Below are 20,635 nucleotides of genomic sequence, written 5' to 3'. Positions count from 1 at the left end.
ATCGTAAAATCAATGTTAATTTAACTCTGAGAGTGTACAAATGGAACCAAATGGACCCTAACGGGTCCATTTGGTTCCATTTGTACACTCAGAGTTGCAGACCCATAAGGGTCCATTTGGTTCCTATCCATCATTTAGCTGGGGACCCCCTGGAACCCCCTCAAGTACCCCTGGGGGTCCCCGGACCCCACTTTGAGAACCAATGACTTAAAGTACTTATTTGTTTTTGAGTATCTGTACTTTACTTGAGTGTTTGTATGTGTATATACTTAGGCCTTTCACTCCGTTACATTTCAAAGACAAATATTGTTTTTTTGACTGTTGACTACTTTTGACTTTTGACTGGGAGAAAAAGTATATATATTAACATTGCAACTAAGTGTAAAGCAGTCTTCAGAGTATATCCCATAGCCCGTAGGAATGGTTGTACTGCTTATTTCCTTGTTGTTGCCTATTTAGATAGTAGGTGCTGCTACTGTATACAGTATGTTATACAGATGCATTTCGGTTACTTGTTCACATATCGTCGCTGTCAGGCGGAAACCTTGTATGTCCAAAACTGTTACTTTACAAGAAATGGTAAAAGGAATGTGTGTTCAATGTATCAATTGAACACACAATCAATGTAGTTATTATTAAATCACAAGCTCTCGTTATTATTTTTCATTGCTTAAAGGAGTAGTTCACCCAATAAAATACTTATTTTCTATTAATTAAGCACCCCATGAAGCCTTGAATTCATGGATTCCTTTTTTGTTTTTGTCGCATTCCTGAGCCAATAATTTGATGACCGGGTCATCGGTCAATAGGAGACTTTTTGACTCCGCCGGTCATCAAATTATTGTCTTGGGAATGCGACAAAAACAAAAGAATCTCCATGGATTCAAGGCTTCATGGGGTGTGTAATTGATAGAAAATAAGGTGAACTACTCCTTTAAACATTAATAAAACCCACAGAAGGCCACTTTCACTTTAACTTTCCAATTTTTCCTAAGTAGCTAAATTAGCACCTGTGGGGAATGTGCAAAATATGAAGATTAAGACATTAATCATTATCAGACATTAAACAGTGCAGTTATTGATAGAAGGTACAGTAAATACACATACATTTATAGTCTGTACATCTGCACCTTATATCTCTGTACATTAGTTATTGTAAGCTGTGTGCTTGTCCACAGATGCCAAGTATGCCAAGTATTTACATAGTGTTATTTGTTGTTAATTCTATTTAATTGTTATCTAGCTGTTGAGGAAGCCCGAAGGCTCATTAATCCAAGGTTGTGCAGTCACTTATATATACAGTACTTTATACAACTCGTGTACATATTATTTTACTTATATTGTATTGTATTTTTCAATATGGTACGTATATGCTATTTGCACTGCTTTATGCAATTTTACTTTTCTTAAGATATTTTTTTATTTTGTCCACACTGTTCAGGAGGCTCCAATTACTATAGAGGTTCACTGCCTGCAATGTTGTTACGGCTATATTGTAAATAAGAATAAAATCTTTAACTGTGATTATTAAGTGTTGGAGTAATGTGTGCTAGTATAATTATTATTTTGTTACCCCATTTAAACTGGGAAAGTATCCGTGGCATTTTAGATTTATTTGGCTATTTTTGAAAAATCGTGAAAATGTGTGCAAATCTTTGAACATAGATTTTTTTAAGCAAACATTTTGTAAAATATTAAAAAAATATATATGTATGTTCAAGTTTTTTCAAAAATAGCAGATCTACAAGCTCGAGTGCCGCGCTACGAGCTTGTACATCTGCTATTTTTGAATAGCCCAAAGTATAAAATAATGGTTATAAATAGCTAAAATTCTAAAATGACACAGTAGCCTAGGCGTTCCCGGTCTTAATGGGTTAAACAGCAAATCACTAACCGAACATCTCAACACAGGAAGACCCTTCCCTACCAAAGCCAGGCTTTTCCACACCAATCGACACCTACAATGTCCAGTAGATGGCAGCAGGGCATTGTTTCAGTAATAAATGATTGTGTAAAACATGTATTTCAGTAATTCATGACTGTATAAAACATTCCTATCTATTTCACAGACAGGAGTTAATAAACTAACAAGCGACCTGGCTGTCACAGTTTTACTATACACATTATGTCCAGAACATACTTTAAATAGTATACGCATTACATACATATACCTTAAGTACTACTTTGTTCTGTCAAGCTTTAATGTTAAAACCTAGCTCATGATGTAAGTGCTCACTGACTGACTATGGGTGCTGCCCCCCCCCTATGGCTGCTCCCCATGGGCAGGCCAAGCTTAACGCACAGGCTTTGGGGGCTGCAGCCATGGGTGCTGCGCCACATAGTTGTGGCGCAGCAACACACACTCACACATACTCACACGCACACACAGACACACAGCAATAAAGTAAATTGTGTGAAACTAGACAGACAGGTTTGAGATGGACCACACTGTCTGTCTGTGTGTGTGTGTGTGTGTGTGTGTGTGTGTGTGTGTGTGTGTGTGTGCGTGCGTGCGTGCGTGCGTGCGTGCGTGCGTGCGTGCGTGCGTGCGTGCGTGCGTGCGTGCGTGTGTGTGTGTGTGTCTGTGTCTGTGTGTGTGTGTGTGTGTGTGTCTCTATCCGTCTGTCTGTCTGTCTGTCTGTCTGTCTGTCTGTCTGTCTGTCTGTCTGTCTGTCTGTCTGTCTGTCTCTAACTGTCTGTCTGACTGACTGTCTATCTCTCTCTGACTGTCTGCATGTCTGTCTGTCCTAACAGAGACTCAGGGGTTAAGGCAGGCTGCAATACCAGAGTGTGGCCACGCCCTGCAGGGTGTGGTTAAAGGAATTAGATTACATCAGACATAAAGAACCATCCCTGGGGACACAAGTGACATCATATCCATAACACCTCTAAACACTCACACCCTACCCTGCCCTGTCCTGTCCTGGCACACTGTCACAGCTTCAGTGTACAAGATTCACACAGGCTTTGATAATTGAGCCTGACACTATGACGGTGTGTCCCAGGTTCGATTCCCGAGCCCGGTGGTGGATCATTTGCTGCATGTCACTCCCCTAATCTCTCTCCTTGTTTTCTCTCACTCACTGTACTAGCAAGTATCAATAAATGCAGAAAAACACGAACTATATCTTTAAAAAAAAGAAAAAAGGTTCCTGGTTCGATCGCCAGCTCCCCCTGGGTTGGTGTTGAAGTGTCCTTGAGCAAAATACTGAACCCTAAATCTATGCCCTAAACTGCTCCTTATCAGCAGGTTGCACGGTTTCCTTCTTGCCTTAGGCTGCAGCCAATCAAGCGAACTATACAGAGAACAGTGGTGTGTTCTGTGTGGACACCTCAGTACAAATCTACATAGGAAGTTATATAATGCATTAAGAGGCTTGAGATTAGTATCTGTGGTGTTTTGATAGACAATATCAGCATAATGTACAATGGGAGTAGCAGTAATACTTGGGAAATTATTATTTTCCTCACTTCAAATGAGAAAGAAAAGTTAATTGAAGGATAAAGTGAGCACAAACTGCATATGTCTTTTTTTAAAGTAAGATCAATGTGAGGTTTAAAGGAAAGTTCTGGATCAATCGTGATATCAAGGTATTTAAATGAGTCCACTTTCTCCGGATAAGAACCATCTTCAAAATTAATAAATAGATCAGAAGGACTTGCACCACTACACCGTGAGCCGAACAACATGCTAGGATTTTTTATTTAATACAAGTTTGTTATTTTTAAGCCATTTTTGGACCAGATTGAATTCAGACTGTAATGTGCTTTGCATAAAAGCAATATTACTGCACCATTTATTTACCATTTTACATACTAGCTAGATGCCTGAAATATTTATGTGAACGAGTCGACTAACAAGTTTCTTGGGTGATTATTAACTGAATAATTCATCCAATGAAGTACACACACAATTGAGCAAACAAACTGTGATACTTCCTGACTGACATGAAAATTGACACCTGGGGCTACTACGTCTGAGACTGTGGCTATGGTTAGTACATTTCATTTCACAATAAACTCAACATGCCGCAAATAAAAACAAGAAACTACAGTAATTATAATGATGAAAACAAACATTATACAAACATACATTCACACACACACACGCACGCACGCACGCACGCACGTACGCACGTACGCGCGCGCACACACACACACACACACACACACACACACACACACACACACACACACACACACACACACACACACACACACACACACACACACACACACACACAGTACAGACACATCCCATCCACACACAAGATAACCTCGCATCACCAGTCTTTCCACCTCGGAGGAAAGCATTTAAACCCCACCCACCCAACCACACACACACACACACACACACACACACACACACACACACACACCAGTGGTGGAAAAAGTACTCACATCTTTTACATAAGTAAGAGTATCAATACTGCAATGTAGAAATACTCTGTTTCATAAGTAAAAGTCAAGAATTCAAACTTTATTTGCTGCTATTTTCAAATGGCCGAAATGTATATAAAGCTGAAAGTGGTTAATGTATGTTTAGTAATCAAAAACTAGAAAGTAACACACACACACACACACACACACACACACACACACACACACACACACACACACACACACACACACACACACACACACACACACACACACACACACACACACGCGCACATGCACACGCACACACCTCATTCCTCACCTTCATGGGCGGGGGGAGTGGCTTACGGTTCTACTTAGCAGCAATAGGGAGCAGCCGGTTGTATTTCTTCTTCCTTGCTGCTTTTTTATCCAGGTTGTGTCGTCTGTCTCTTTTATTCTGCCTGTACTGTCCTTCATTCCATCACATACACACACCAGCATCAGGTAATCATTCTGTTATTGTTTACACAGTAAAATGACGTCGCAGAAAAGTACCCTATGTGATTAGTATGCGTTTTGTTTAATAATATGACAAATGGCATAACATAGCAGAAGTAGGCTGGGTAGTGGAAGCAGAAGTAGTGCTCTACTACAAGCAAGCTCACAATGCAATTAGATCTACACACCTGTTATTGATCAATGTGTAGATGAGCCCAGTGTCTGGAGGAGTTGTGTTTTATTCATGAAGACTAATTAAACTGCCATTCCTCACTGTGGGTGGAAAATCAAACCTCTATGTCCAAAACGGTTGACTTTTTAAAACTGTCATAATGACCTGTTGGCTGCAATGAGCAGACCAACAGGCAGACAGTTAGGATGGAAAGACACAGGTAGACAAGATGGACAGACAGGTAGGCTAGCAAGACAGTAGTATACAGACAGACAGGTAGTATACAGACACAGGCAGACAGACAGACAGACAGGTAGGATGGAAAGACACAGGTAGGATAGAAAGACACAGGTAGTATACAGACGCAGACAGACAGACAGACAGACACGTAGGATAGAAAGACAGAGGCAGACAGACAGACGGGTAGTATAGAAAGACACAGGTGGTATATAGGCAGGTAGGTGTGTCAGGGCAGTGAATGTAGAAATAAGGGTGTGTCACACTGTCTACTACTACAGTTAGTACAAGTTCATCCATGTTGTACAGTCTATTTAGTTTGGTATATTTGTAAATAGTTATATATTTATGTGTATAATTAGTTGCCTTAAAGGACTACTAAACCCATTTAAAGGACCACTAAGCCCATTTTCAACCGATCATATAATTGGTCCTCACCAATGCTCATTATAATATGGTACCATTTCTGTTTACTCACACTGTGCCTCAGGGCCGTTCATAAACCTGCCTACCAGTGACATCATCCATGGGGAATCCAAGCTAAAAGAAACTGCAGGCTTTCTATTCCTGTATAGAATAATACAAATCATTCAAGATGTCAATGGTAGGTGGGTTTCTGATCTGTCCGCAGCCCTCCTCTGAGACACAGAGTGAGTAGACAGAAATGGTACAAAATTAGGATGAGCATTAGTGATAAACAATTATATGAAGATATTGTTGAAAATGGGTGAAGTGGTCCTGGACCTTCAAGTGGTCCGTTTTTCTTTTTTTGTCTTTCATTATCTTAATCCAGTATTTAATTGGACATTACTACTAGGGTTGGGTAAAAAACAGAAACTTCATCTTTCTCATGTAGATTAATCAAATAATTGAGAAGCTGTTTTTTTTTTAATATTCTTTTTTTGATTATATATCAATGAATTGGTATGAAACAATTATAATTATTCTATTATCTATCTATTATATTGATTAGTCTGATTAACCTCTTAATTTGTATTATACTTCATTATACAGTGGTGGCATAATAAATTGCTTGGAGATTGGCTATCGTCCCTATTTAAAAAAATAAATAATAATTGTGATACCGATTTGAGGTCTGACGCCCAGCCCTATTATTTACTACACAGTGTGGTGTCTGTTGCAGCAACATTAAACTGTTCATACACGCATAAGTATGTGATGTGATAAAAGAAGGTCCTTGAATCTTGCTCAACACTCCCAACGTGTCTGAACGCATTGTTATTGTGTTGAGGACTGACTCATGTCTGCCATGAAACAACACATTACCTTCAGATGCTGTCTCTGTGGTAAAGGGAGGCCGTATCCTCCCATAGCAGTGATTCTCAAACCTTCAATTTGAAGGACCCCCATATAACTATCATGAGAGTGCACGAATGGAACCACATGGACCCAGTCTAAATGCAAAACGATGACTTTAGTTTTAAACGTGATTTTCTTTCACATCCGAACATTGTATGGAACATTAGACTCAATAACCCCACCTATCTCCCTGACTCCCACCAAATGTTATTCATCAGAGTTCAGAGGTTGCATTGTGTATATAGATAGATAGATAGATAGATAGATAGATAGATAGATAGATAGATAGATAGCTGGTAGGGGTGTGCCGACACTAATTTCACGATACGATACATGATATTGGGCTCACAATATCGATTTTTTATTATGACAATGTATGGGGTGAAAAAAAGCAAATGCAAACAAATACTTCTGTTTTTGCATTATTATTGAAAAAAAATAAATGACAATCTGAATGTCAGAAATAAAATAAAAAAACGATGCATATCGTCACAAAAACGTATCGCGATATATCGCGGGACGATATATCGGCACACCCCTAATAGCTGGACATTTGATTGACTTTCCCTTGTCTACTTGATCTTTGAAAGAACCTTCATGTATAGTCTCAAGAGTAACGCTTAACACTGGATGTTCAGCAAACAACATTTTCAGGAGACATGAACATGAACAAAACCATAGATCCACAAGGGCTGGACTGGCATCTATTAGAGCTTTCGTTGCCATTGTTCTCTGAGCCAACATTGTGAGCTGGCAGGTGACGTAAGGCTGCATGCTCCCAAGGTGTACGCACAACTAAATGGCATTGGCTGCGTGAACAGGAGGATTATGCGCAGGAGGTCATTTGCATACAGATGCGGCGGGGACTTAAATCAAAGCTGCACTATGTAAATGTCTACCTCGGATTTGAACCTCCTACATAAGTGCTAAAAGTTTTACCACTGAACTAATAGAGCCTGCCTGGTTGCTCTGCAGAGAAATCGCATTTTGAACTTCAGGTCAAAATTTGTGTCAAACCAGAAACGGGATCGTGTCAAAGGTCATGTCCAACCAGACAAGACATGATCTAAATGACTCAATAGAAGAGCAGGGAGACCAGGTGCGTGCGTGCGTGCGTGCGTGCACACATAGTTTGGACAAAATAACATTGTATTCACTTAAAAAGATACATAATTCAGCTTTAATTGACAACATTTTTGCAATCCCCTCACACCACAGTGTGCCAGTTATTCTATCAGTTATTCTATCTACCAAAGGAGTGGGGACATTTATTATTATAGAGTTATAAAGTTGTATCTTCCTCCCGTACCTTGTCTAGGATGGTGTACCACCCAGAGTTTGAGCGTGCGGGGCAGCAGTCGGGCCTTCAGGTGTGGAGGGTGGAGAAGATGGACCTGGTCCCCGTGCCACCGGCCCAGTACGGAGGCTTCTACAACGGAGACGCCTACCTGGTCCTCAGCACCATCAAACAGCGCTCTGGGAGACTGCAGTACGACCTGCACTACTGGCAAGGTACACCGACTACATGACACACATGGATTCTCAGTAAATGACCGGTGCTCAGTAGCCACGACACTGGTCATTTGGATAGAAGCATGGTGTGCACCAAACATAGCCAATCTGCAAGCTCACAACAACACACCACGCTGAAATACCTGAATAAAGTATTTTCGGTTATTAGTTGTTTTAAGATGAAAGCGTATCTGAAGTGATCAAACTAACAATAGAGTGGATGTTTTGAATTAGTCAATTGGGACTTGCCCTAACAGAGTTTTTAGTCGTAAGCTTTTATGACGCATCACAGTATCTTATCATATCGTCGCTGTCTAGTGGAAACCTTGTATGTCCAAAAACGGTAGTAACTTTTCAGGAAATGGGATAAAAGAACCTCTGTTCAATGGCTCCAATGGCCTTCTTATTTCGTCACAAGCTCTTAATGCTTGTCATTGGTTAAATATTTTAATTTCAAAGTGTTTCAAAAATAAGCTCACTTCGCGATGCGTTGTAGAACTATTTTGCACCGAATAAACTGAATATACATTAATTCATCTGTTATGAAAATAATGTTAAATTATGTGTGAAACAAATGATGAACATATATTCCATATACGGTATATTCTTGTGCTCCACCTCAGCAATGTATCTCCCAGGGGTCTAGTGCATTGTGAAACAGGGATAGACTCCTGCACTCTGGCTCCTTCTGACAATAAGCCTCTCTGACCTACTTACTTATATATTCAATATTTGGTTCAGTTTATTTATTTTTTTGAACTGACTTAGGTTATTAAATATGACTTGGGCCATTATTTTAAGAAATTGACTATATAAGAACAAGCCACCCTATGAACGTACAATACAAAAGAGGTTCAGTTGTGTAAGGTTCAGAGTGTAATGTCCTCTGTGTCCGTTAGGTGAGGACTGTACTCAGGATGAGAGCGGGGCGGCGGCCATCTTTGCCATCCAGATGGACGACCATCTTGAAGGAGCGCCGATTCAGTACCGAGAAGTCCAGGGCCACGAGTCCGGGACCTTCACTGGATACTTCAAAGCTGGACTCAAATACATGGTAAACATGCTACTGAATACATTATTATGTAGAGTATTTAACAGAAATCTTAAGCATTTCCTGAGGGAGTAATAATGTAAAACTGTTTTTTTCTCCCTTGCTGACAACAGAAAGGGGGTGTGGCCTCAGGTTTCCGCCACGTATCAACCAATGAGGTGGAAGTGAAGAGGCTGCTTCAGGTCAGAGGTCGACGGGTCGTCCGGGCAACCGAGGTCCCTCTCAGCTGGGACAGTGTCAACCAGGGAGACTGTTTTATACTGGACTTGGGAGAGGTACACACACACACACACACACACACACACACACACACACACACACACACACACACACACACACACACACACGCACTCTAGGGGGGGGGGGGGTCAATTCTTGGATGCACCGCGATGCGGACGTGGCCCATTGTGAATTGATGCACGAATGTCAAAAATGTATTTCGTTAATGTCAGGCTCTTGCTCTGCTATAATGCGTTACTCCATTACAACCATTTAAGAGCAGGGGTATATACATACACCTATAACGGGTGTTCTCCCCAGAGGAAAACATGCAGAACACTTATGGAAAGCAGAGCCTACTGGTGGTTGGGGTGGTGGTGGGAGCAAACAAAGCGTATATACAACCTTCAGTGGAGCTGATAGTAAGAGGAAGTACAATGAATGAGGTGAGCCTAAATAGACCAGCTTGACATACAGTACATCGGCCACATAGTGCTTCACAAGTAAACCTCTTGAGTGTATCTGCCTGAACTAGCTCGTAGGCTACGCATCATTAATGATGGAGTGAAAGGCGGAACTAATAAACAAGAGTTTTGTGTGTGTGACACACTCTCAAAACACAAAAAGTTTGCAAAAGAGATCCGAGCAGCATTTTGGTTCCTGTGAAGTCGAGGGGGAAAAAGGAACTGGACAAGAGCCACACGATTTGCAAATGATGACAAAGCTGACCTCTAACTCAGAAAGGGGGAAGCGAAATACAATGCTCAACAAGTTTCTCACCTTCCTCCCCCCTAACCACAGACTGCTCATCGCAGACTCGCTCAGTAGAACACAGCGCTGTACTGAATGTACACAACAAGTTGAATTACACAACATCACTTTAATTGATTGAAAATGATAGCATAGGTCAAGCTGAAATGGCCGATCCATTTGATACTGATGGCAGACGGTTACAATGACAACCAGACTTGACCGAAAAAAAATGACTTTAAAAACTCTTGTTTGGAATGTCCCTCACAGTAAAACGAGTCGAATCATCAGGAGCATACAGAGACGAACACATGCACATACACACGCAGAGACACTCGGGGGGGGGGGGGGGGGGGGTGGTCCAGTAATATACATCTATATAATGATGCAGGCAATAATACATCTATCTGTTTTTCAGGAGATCATCCAGTGGTGTGGTTCCAAAAGCAACCGTTTTGAGAAGCTGAAGGCCACCCAGGTGAGTGATGCCACTAGACTAGTGACACTATAGTACTGTTATTTATACCAAGGAAACCCCCAAATGGATATGAATTTGGCACACAGACCTCCATTTGGAAATGCTTTGTGCCAGGGACCCCCATACAAGATTTGTGTTGTTAAAATGTTTAAAAAAATATTCTAAATTTGTCATTTCTTTCAAGATCTTTCTACAAGTGACGTGTTGGGAGCTTGTCGGCTATTTTCAAATATTCAGTGTGTATATCGGGTTAAAGTGGTTAAACTGATTTTGATGCTATATTGACTCAATTTGCTGGGGACCCCCTGGAACCCCCTCAAAGACCCCTGGGGGGGTCCCTGGACCCCACTTTGAGAACCTTCGGATTAACGTTCGATCACTCTGACACAGGTGTCCAAGGGTATCCGTGACAACGAGAGGTGTGGGCGGGCCGAACTGCACGTCTTCGATGAAGGGGAGGAGCCAGAGAAGATGGTGGAGGTGAGGTCATGGTGATGTCACATCAACATGGCGATTAGATGCAGGGCATCTGAACATGACTGGGATGCGTTGTGAGCTTGTAGATCTGATATTTTCACTATGAAGTAGTGCTTAAGTGGTTCTGTCAGGACAGCTCATAAATGGATAAAGACAACTCATGAAGGATAATATATATTTATTGAATATGAAATGAGCAATATATTTATTATGGTTTGACTCCGAATCCCCCACACATAAACTGCAGATCCAAAACGACAGGTGGTAGCATGGGGTGGTGGAGGGTCAGCAATTTAGCAACAGCAATGAACAGCAGCGCAGCAGCAGCAGTGTGTGCAGAAAAAGCAAGCAGGATGAGAAGTGCAAACTTCCAGCTTAAAATAGACCGGTCTGAGAATGAAATCAGTGAGTGGATGTGTACGTAGGACACCAACAACTGCACTGAGTTCCCTGACAGAACATGCTCTGCGCATGTCTGTGACAGGCGCGATGCTCATTTAGTTCTGTATTTGGGGTCCTGGGGAGATGTGATTTTTAGGGGGTCTCAGCTGAAAAAGTCTAGATCAACCAATAAATAGTATGGAGTCAGATCCCAGATCAATGGACACATTCTACTGCTGGGATCCTAGAATGATCATGTCTGACACACGAAACGGGACGAGTTGTGGGGGAGAAGGGAGTGATGTACAGCAGAGTGGTGAACTTTGACCTTTGACCATCAGATCCTGGGGGAGAAGCCAGATCTTGCTGAGGCCCGAACGGAAGACACCAAGACGGACAGCTCTAACAGGAAGATAGCCAAGCTATACAAGGTTACAATACTCTGTCTTTCTCTGTCTCTCTCTGTCTGTGTGTCTCTCGTGCTCGCTCTCTCTCTCCTGCATAATTATTAGTAATAATTAATGCAATTTATTACATTAACTAGTAGTACACTTAATAACATCAGAAGGATCAGACCCTTCCTCAACCAGAAGTCTTTCTAGAGCCTTTTCCAGGCCTCAGTCATCTCCAAGCTTATTGTTATACAGTACTGGTGGTATTATAATTCCAAAACGAGTGAATGTGACGGTTTGCTGTGCGTTTGTGTGTCAGGTGTCCAATGCCAGCGGGGACATGGACGTTACTATGGTAGCGGAGGAAAACCCATTTTCCCAGAATGCACTGGAGTCCAGCGAGTGTTTCATCCTTGACAATGGAACAAATGGACACATCTTCATCTGGAAAGGTATCCCCCAAACCCCGCCCACAACCAAACCACACCCACTACACTACACTACACGTGCCAAGCCCAAGACGAACAATAGAAAAGCAAGAGACGTGGCCAATTGTGTTCGTGTAGACGCTCGACAAAGCCAGATGCTCCGCGGTGGATTCGAGCCCATAGACTCCGGGTGCCCGGCAATCTGGATTCGGCTCCTGCCTGGAACCTAATTTCGATACCCAACCCTAGTGCCATGTTACCAAATGATCACATTTCTACACCAGAAAAATTGCATCTGCAAAGCCTGCATTGTTAACAAACATTTAACATCCATGTATAACATCCAGTGACATTACTTACCGGTAAGTTAATTTCGCAGAGGACCAGTTTTATATGCATTAAGGGCTTTGCCCACAGTTGGTTCCATTTTTACCACTCTTGGAGTTAAAGAAGGTCCATTTTGGTTCCCAACCATCAATCATTTAGCTGCAGACTCACTGGAACCCGGATCCCAAGTTGAGAACAACTAAACTAATCAATCCAATAGGATAACGCGTGCCGTCTGTTTCAGGAAAGGAGGCCAACACGGCAGAGCGTCATGCGGTCCTGAACACTGCAGAGCTGTTCATAAAGAAGATGAACTACCCCAGACACACCCAGGTAACTCTCTCACACACACACACACACACACACACACACACACACACACACACACACACACACACACACACACACAGTAATAGTGTTAGCTTATCACTTGATTAAGGCGTGTCAAAACAGGGTTCCAGATGAGTTTTCATTGTGATCCTGATTAATAGGAATTTAAAGTACACTATGTTAGTTTTTCCATTGATCCAAGCAGGAACACAATCGACTGACTGGTCATTAACTCACCCCCCCCCTCCCCCACTATGTCTTAGGTCCAGATTCTGCCTCAGAATGGAGAGACTCCACTGTTCAAACAGTTCTTCAAAGTGTGGAGAGATGCTGATGACACTGTTGGCATGGGAACCGGCTATGTGTCCAATCGTATTGCCAAGATCGAGAAGGTACCAGTCAACCTGATGCCAATCGTCTACTTTTACATAATGATGATGATTAATACTTTTTTGTACATGGCGTAACTACAGTATGTGTTTTACAGTATTGACGGTATAAATATAAAACCTGTTGTGATCAAAAAGTAACACGTTTTACTTTCATCCAGGTGCCGTTTGATGCCTCAACTCTCCACGAATCACAGGCCATGGCTGCCCAGTATGGGATGGTTGACGAGGGCAACGGAGACAAACAGGTAGGAACACACCGGGCCCCGGGGGTTGATTGTCAGCCAGATAAACTAGGTCGGCGTTTCCCAACCTGGGTTCCCGGCCCCCCTTGAGGACCACCAAAGATCATAGGCATGAGGCTTTGGAGTTAGTCTAACATGTTTGAGCCACTTTCAACCTGGCATCCCTATATTTGGGCATGTAAAAAATTGCAAATATTCATTTCCTTTGTAAAAAAAATCAACATTTGTTAAAAGTAACAAAAATAGATCTAGTTAAAAAAAAGAAAAGTAGCAAAAATAGCACACCCATAAGCTCACAACTCATCGCAATGTGTTGTAAGCTTGTAGATCTGCTATTTGACGTACGAGAAGTATGTATGTGGGTGCACTTGTGGGGGGTTCCCTCTGACTGTCCCACACATTAAACTTTTATATATTTCTCTTGTGTGTAGATCTGGCGTATCGAGGGCTCAGAGAAGGTTGCAGTAGACGAGTCTGTCTTTGGTCAGTTCTATGGAGGAGACAGCTACATCATTCTCTACAACTACCAGCACCAAACACGACGGGGACAAATCCTTTATATATGGTGAGATTATTATTATTATTATTATACAAAACTGGGGTGTACCGTAGGGTTCAAAGACCCCTAGCAGCATTCACAAACGCATATTTTTCCATTCAAATCCAGTGACACCGGATTTAAATTATGTATATTCTGTAAATAATAGATAATTACTTTGTTCTAAGAGGTCTATGGAACACGTGAAACTTGTTGTGTCTTCAGGCAGGGGGCGGAGTCTAGTCAGGATGAGGTCGGAACTTCGGCCCTCTTGGCCATTCAGCTGGACGAGGAGCTGGGAGGAGGGCTGTACAGGTACGCACGCACGCGCACGCGCACGCGCGCACGCACGCACGCGCGCACGCACGCACGCACGCACGCACGCACGCACGCACGCACGCACGCACGCACGCACGCACGCACGCACGCACGCACGCACGCACGCACGCACGCACGCACGCACGCACGCACGCACGCACGCACGCACGCACGCACGCACGCACGCACGCACGCACGCACGCACGCACGCACGCACGCACGCACGCACGCACGCACGCACGCACGCACGCACGCACGCACGCACGCACGCACGCACGCACGCACGCACGCACGCACGCACGCACGCACGCACGCACGCACGCACGCACGCACGCACGCACGCACGCACGCACGCACGCACGCACGCACGCACGCACGCACGCACGCACGCACACACACACACACACACACACACACACACACACACACACACACACACACACACACACACACACACACACACACACACACACACACACACACACACACACACACACACACACACACACACCCCCCTCTCTGAGGGAATGCTTGTACTCCAGAAGTAGAAAAGTTCTAATATTAGGGGCTTTGTCCACAGAACACCTTTTGAACTGAGCAGTGGTGGAAAGTAACTAAACATTTACTTACGTACAATTTTGAGGTATTTGTACTTTACTTCAGTATTTCCACTATATATTTACTTATACTCCACTACATCTCAGAGGCAAATATTGTACTTTTACTCCACTACAATTATTGGAAAACTTTAGTTACTAGTTACTTTGCAGATATACATTTTTACATTATGAAACATACATTAACCACCTTAGCCCTATTTTATACCTAGGCTATTTGAAAATAGCCGATATACAAGCTCACAACTTGTCGCATCGCGAGGCGTTGTGAGCTTGTAGATCTGCAATTTTCAAATATTTTAGTACTTTTACTTTTGGTACTTTACATTTTGAAGCCAATACTTCTGTACTTTTACTTAAGTAAATTTAGAATTCTGGGCTTTTACTTGTAACAGAGTATTTTTATGTTGCAGTATTGCTACTTTTACTTAAGTAAAGCATTTGAGTACTTTTTCCCCCGCGGAACTGAGGAGTGCTTTGGACTTCATGTCCGTAGCGCTCGCACACAGCGTGATGCCCGCACTGTTCGAACCTATCAACCACTGAGGTGCTCACTGCTCAAACATCCTGTCACCTGCGTTATTGACACAAATAGGCTCTATGCACAGCAGCCATATTGGGAATGAATTGGGCCCCTTCCTTACTTCCTTCACAGGTGTTACCAATAATACTAATTAAGGCTCTGTTCCATTTAGTGTGGCACAGTGGTCTCTTATTTTCAAGGACCCCCATAACTCTGAGAGTGTACAAATGGAACCAAATGGACCCTCACGGGTCCATTTGGTTCCATTTGTACACTCAGAGTTACAGTACACACCCACCATAAGGGGCCATTTGGGAACCAAAATGGAGTGTTTCTAGTGAGCCAACATGCACAATATCAGCACCCTGACCAGAATGGAACAGAGCCTTCATTAGCATCATTGGTAAAACCTGTGAAGGAAGTAAGAAGAGGCCCAATTTCTTTCCAATATGGCTGCTGTGCATGGAGCCTATTGCTTAGCTGAAACAATGTAAACATGGACTTCTCATGGTAATAATTCAATGACGGGCACAGGGTGCTGCACCTAAAAACACTGGGCGTCGAGAGTGCTGAAGCACGATCCTTTACCGTAGAAATGCATTAAAGACTGGCACTGCCTACTCAAAAGGCACTATGTGGACACGGCCCCTTAGACACACATTTTACTGTCACTTTTATAACGGTTGTTAATGATGTATCTATTCAAGTTTTAATTTGTGTTGTGGTCTGGCAGGCGCGTGTGGTTCAGGGCAAAGAGCCCGCCCACCTCATCAGCCTGTTTGGGGGAAAGCCAATGGTGGTGCACAAGGGCGGGACTTCTAGAGAAGGTGGCCAATCGGAGGTGGCGGACACTCGACTGTTCCAGGTGCGAGCGAATCCGGCCGGAAGCACCAGAGCTGTAGAGGTGAGTAGCAGCAGTAGTAATAATGTACAGTGTCATCTATGCCAATGGTTCTCAAAGTGGCGGATTAACCACTTTAAACCTTTTTATACATTTTCAAAACAATCTTGAGAAAATGTGACAAAATGTTGAATATTTTTTAAACATTCTAACAACACAAATCTTGTGCGGGGGTCCCTGGCACAAAAATATTTTCAGATGGTGGTCTGTGGCTAAATACATTAATTTGGGGGTCCTTGACATTAAAATTTGTTCTATGCTAGTGGTTCTCAAAGTGGGGTCCTGGGGACCCCATAGCGGTCCTTGAGCGGGTTCCAGGTGGTCTCCAGCAAAATCAGTTAAAATAGTATTGGTTTAACGAATTTAACCCTATACAGCAGCTATGTGAAAATAACTGATCTACAAGTTTGCGATTGACGTCTGGCGTTTCCTCGCGGAGCGGATCGTCTGCCTGTGTATTGACATGAGAAGCACCGAAAAGCCCCTCAACGATGCGTCTTTACCTCTCCAGGTGGACGCTGTTGGTTCAAGTCTGAACTCCAACGACGCCTTTGTGCTGTTGAGCCAGGCAGGCTGCACTCTGTGGGAGGGGAAAGGAACCAGCGACGCCGAGAAGCGAGGAGCCAATCAGCTCGCAGAGCTGCTGGGAGCCTCTCCTACGGTCATCACTGAGGGAGAGGAGGAAGGTGATGAAGAGTCTTGTTTGTCTGTCGGAAACCTTGTGTTTAACTTTTTTTCATAAATGAATGACCTATTTTATACTTTGTTCTATAAAACAAAAATAGTGAAAATTGCACAAGCTCACAATGCATTGCGAAGCGTGCATTAACTGGGGAACACAATCATGAATTTAAGTTTGTTCATTGAAGTTATTCATTCAAGTTTCCGCCCAGACTTTTATCATATTATAAGCCAATAATATCAACAGTAGTCATGACAGTTCTCGGTCTCCCCAAGTTGACTTGCGAACCTTCTTCCCCAGCTACACGAGTCTGTTGTAGAGAAAAATCCTCTCTGCTTGGCAGTTCTGCTAGATATGATGAGATGCAGGCTATACTGCCACCTCCTGGTATGAATAGGTACTTCCTCCTATCAGCTGTCCATCCAGCTGTCATCTTCGCAGTGTGTTCAAACAACGAAAAGCTATTTGATCAGTCACTGTTGGTTCTTAAAAGTGCTGTGGAGCGGTTCTTAAAAGTGCTGTGGAGCGGGGCTCTGCTAGATCAGCCATTCTCTACCTGTGGGCTGTGCGGATATTGCAAATGGTTCCCCAAATAATTGGCAAAACACAAAGCTTTTATTGATAATGTAACATTTACATAGAAATAAACAATGTAAAGAAACCCTTAATGGTATGTTTTCTTTACTTGAAGTATATTGATCCAATATAATAATTGATCATTAAAATAAACATAAAGAGTCTTTAACAAACTACTTTAGCCTTCATTATTTAATTTTAAACCCAGGATTGTGGCAGAAACTTTTTGTTTTTTATATGAAAACACTTATCTAATGTATTTCGTTTTTTATTTGAATGTGTCTTTTTTATTCTGTTGTCTTGTTTGTGTCGTTTCCCCCTGCATCCTTTCCCCCAAAGGACCACAATGGAAACAAGCCTCCAGGCTTTATTGTGTTTTTTATCCTTTTGAATTCATTTTCAACTTGGTGTTCAATCAATCTTGTGTTCATGTTTGTAGATGGGTTTTGGGCGTGTCTAACATTCATGTGTTCATTGTAGATTAGCTTTTGGCGTGTCTAACATCTGTGTGCTCATTGTAGATACGTTTTGGTCGTGTCTAACATTCATGTGTTCATTGTAGATGGGTTTTGGGAGTGTCTTGGAGGAAAGACGGAGTACCAGACGTCAACCAGGCTGAAGAACAAGATGGACGTCCATCCTCCTCGCCTGTTTGCCTGTTCCAACAAGACTGGAAACTTCTTGGTCTGTCTGTCTCTCTGTCTACCCGTCTTTCTGTCTGTCCGTATTTCTCGCTACATCTGTATACCTGTCTGTCTCTGTCTGTCCCGTCTTATTATCTGTCCATTATTCATGTGATGAAATCTAACAAAATGTTGAATTAATCAGTGCTGAGGCCAGACAATGTCCACATGTACTTAAGCTGTGTGTGTGTGTGTGTGTGTGTGTGTGTGTGTGTGTGTGTGTGTGTGTGTGTGTGTGTGTGTGTGTGTGTGTGTGTGTGTGTGTGTGTGTGTGTGTGTGTGTGTGTGTGTGTGTGTGTGTGTGTGTGTGTGTGTGTGTGTGTGTGTGTGTGTGTGTGTGTGTGTGTGTGTGTGTGTGTGTGTGTGTGTGTGTGTGTGTGTGTGTGTGTGTGTGTGTGTGTGTGTGTGTGTGTGTGTGTGTGTGTGTGTGTGTGTGTGTGTGTGTGTGTGTGTGCGTGCGTGCGTGCGTGCGCGCGCGCGCAGGTAGAGGAGGTACCAGGTGAGATGACTCAGGAAGACCTGGCTCCTGATGATGTCATGATCCTCGACACCTGGGATCAGGTCAGTTAACAATGGTTACTATGGTTTCTCCTTTCTGGATTCCTATTGGCCAGGTTTCACTGACATCGGCCCAATACCAGTGTCCACACTTGGGGGCAAAGACATTTTACAATTTAGGCATTATCAGATGCTCTTATCCAGAGCAACTTACAATAAGCAAGGTGATCACATGCATAGAATGCAGACAGTGTAGTGTGTCGAACTAGGATATCAGGTACACCATGAACCTAGCATCTGTCTAAACAATATACTATAGAAATAGCAATCTGTACATTGAAATTATAGGATGCCATGTAAACGATGAACCTAGCATCTGTTAACATTGTGGTCAAGAAGAACAAACCGTAGTAACAAACATGAACGAGTGACAAAGATCTATATATATCTGCATGGTAGCCATATCTTGGTCAATCACTAGCATCAATCGAGGCAAAAAGTGTGAGGTCTCTGATCTCCTCTCCTCTTTTCCTCCTTTATACGTCTCTCTTCCTCCTCTCTATGCCATTCTCATCTTCTTCTCCAGGTGTTCGTGTGGATTGGAGAGGAGGCTCACGCGTCAGAGATGACAGAGGCCATGGCATCAGGTGAGACTCGCAGGGTGTTGTCAAACACAGACAGGAAGTTGTCAAACAAAGACAGGACGTTGTCATACTAACTTCCTGACCAGAACTCGTCACAAATTGCAACTAGAAGTTGATAGGGTTGGTGTTGGAGTTGTGCTTAATTTATATTTGCTTGCACGCCAGTGTCACACACCAAAAAAAGCTGCTCTATAAGCTTGTATATCAGCTATTTTCGGCTTTAGGGTTGGGTAGTTAAAAATTACAAAAATAAATTATAAATGTCATTCAAAAAAATCCCTGTCCAAAAATGTTGTCCTCACAAGTTTAGTAATACAAACGTGTGTGTGTCGTACAGCTGCCAAGTACATAGAGACGGATCCCTCCAGCAGAGATGCTAACACACCCATAGTGAGGGTCAAGCAGGGATTTGAACCCCCAACCTTCACAGGCTGGTTCATGGACTGGAACCAAGACTACTGGAGCAGCGACCCCCTGGAGAGAGCCATGGAAGGCCTCCGTGTCTGAACACACACACACTGTGATGCCTGAGGTCTGTTATATTGTTACCGAGTCCAATCTGAGAGAAATGTTCTGATATCTGGAATAAATGTGGATATTAAAGATTCCCTGCAATAACCTTTTTTTTGTTCAGTTCACTCCTTTTGTACAGTTCACTCCTGTTGGAGGCATTACTTTGATTACGTACGGGTTGGTACTGTATGTGTTTTGAATTTTACACATTGGAGGTGGTGAGCTTCTCTGTAAACATCAAGAGGGATTTACGGTATTTGTCACTCATACAGGTACATGTTGTTGGGGCATGTTCTGCAGAGTGCAGAGATCAACACAATACAATAACATGATTAATAATACTGGACAATATCAGTAAAAGTACAGGTGATAAACCGTTAAAAGCAATGCATGCTCCTTCCGAGGTCCGAGCATTTCTTTGGAAAGGGAGGAGAGAGAGGTGTGTGTGTGTGTGTGTGTGTGTGTGTGTGTGTGTGAAAAACAACTATAAATTGACGTCATTTTGACTGTCTGATGGGCGGTCTCATAACATTTCCTCAGATCCTGTGCACCTCCAGATGTCCTCACTCCCCAA

The 20,635-nt window shown here is 42.9% G+C and overlaps 1 pseudogene across 1 annotated transcript; it reads left to right on the top strand.

The window, feature by feature from the left end:
* Positions 1-4,738: 4,738 nt before the first annotated feature.
* LOC311042918 (gelsolin-like) lies at positions 4,739-20,055 on the top strand (annotated as a pseudogene). Its single transcript, XR_014602876.1, has 19 exons — positions 4,739-4,866; positions 7,908-8,101; positions 9,001-9,155; positions 9,266-9,427; positions 10,540-10,599; positions 10,990-11,079; positions 11,799-11,888; positions 12,169-12,301; positions 12,849-12,937; positions 13,198-13,326; positions 13,485-13,571; positions 14,000-14,133; positions 14,332-14,421; positions 16,298-16,468; positions 16,977-17,151; positions 18,286-18,407; positions 18,890-18,967; positions 19,491-19,551; positions 19,886-20,055. The product of XR_014602876.1 is annotated as a gelsolin-like (transcript).
* Positions 20,056-20,635: the final 580 nt, after the last annotated feature.

This window comes from Gymnoscopelus microlampas (assembly GCF_963454915.1).
Source record: "Gymnoscopelus microlampas genome assembly, chromosome: 4".
NCBI lineage: Eukaryota > Metazoa > Chordata > Actinopteri > Myctophiformes > Myctophidae > Gymnoscopelus > Gymnoscopelus microlampas.
This window is presented reverse-complemented; position numbering and strand designations above follow the sequence as displayed.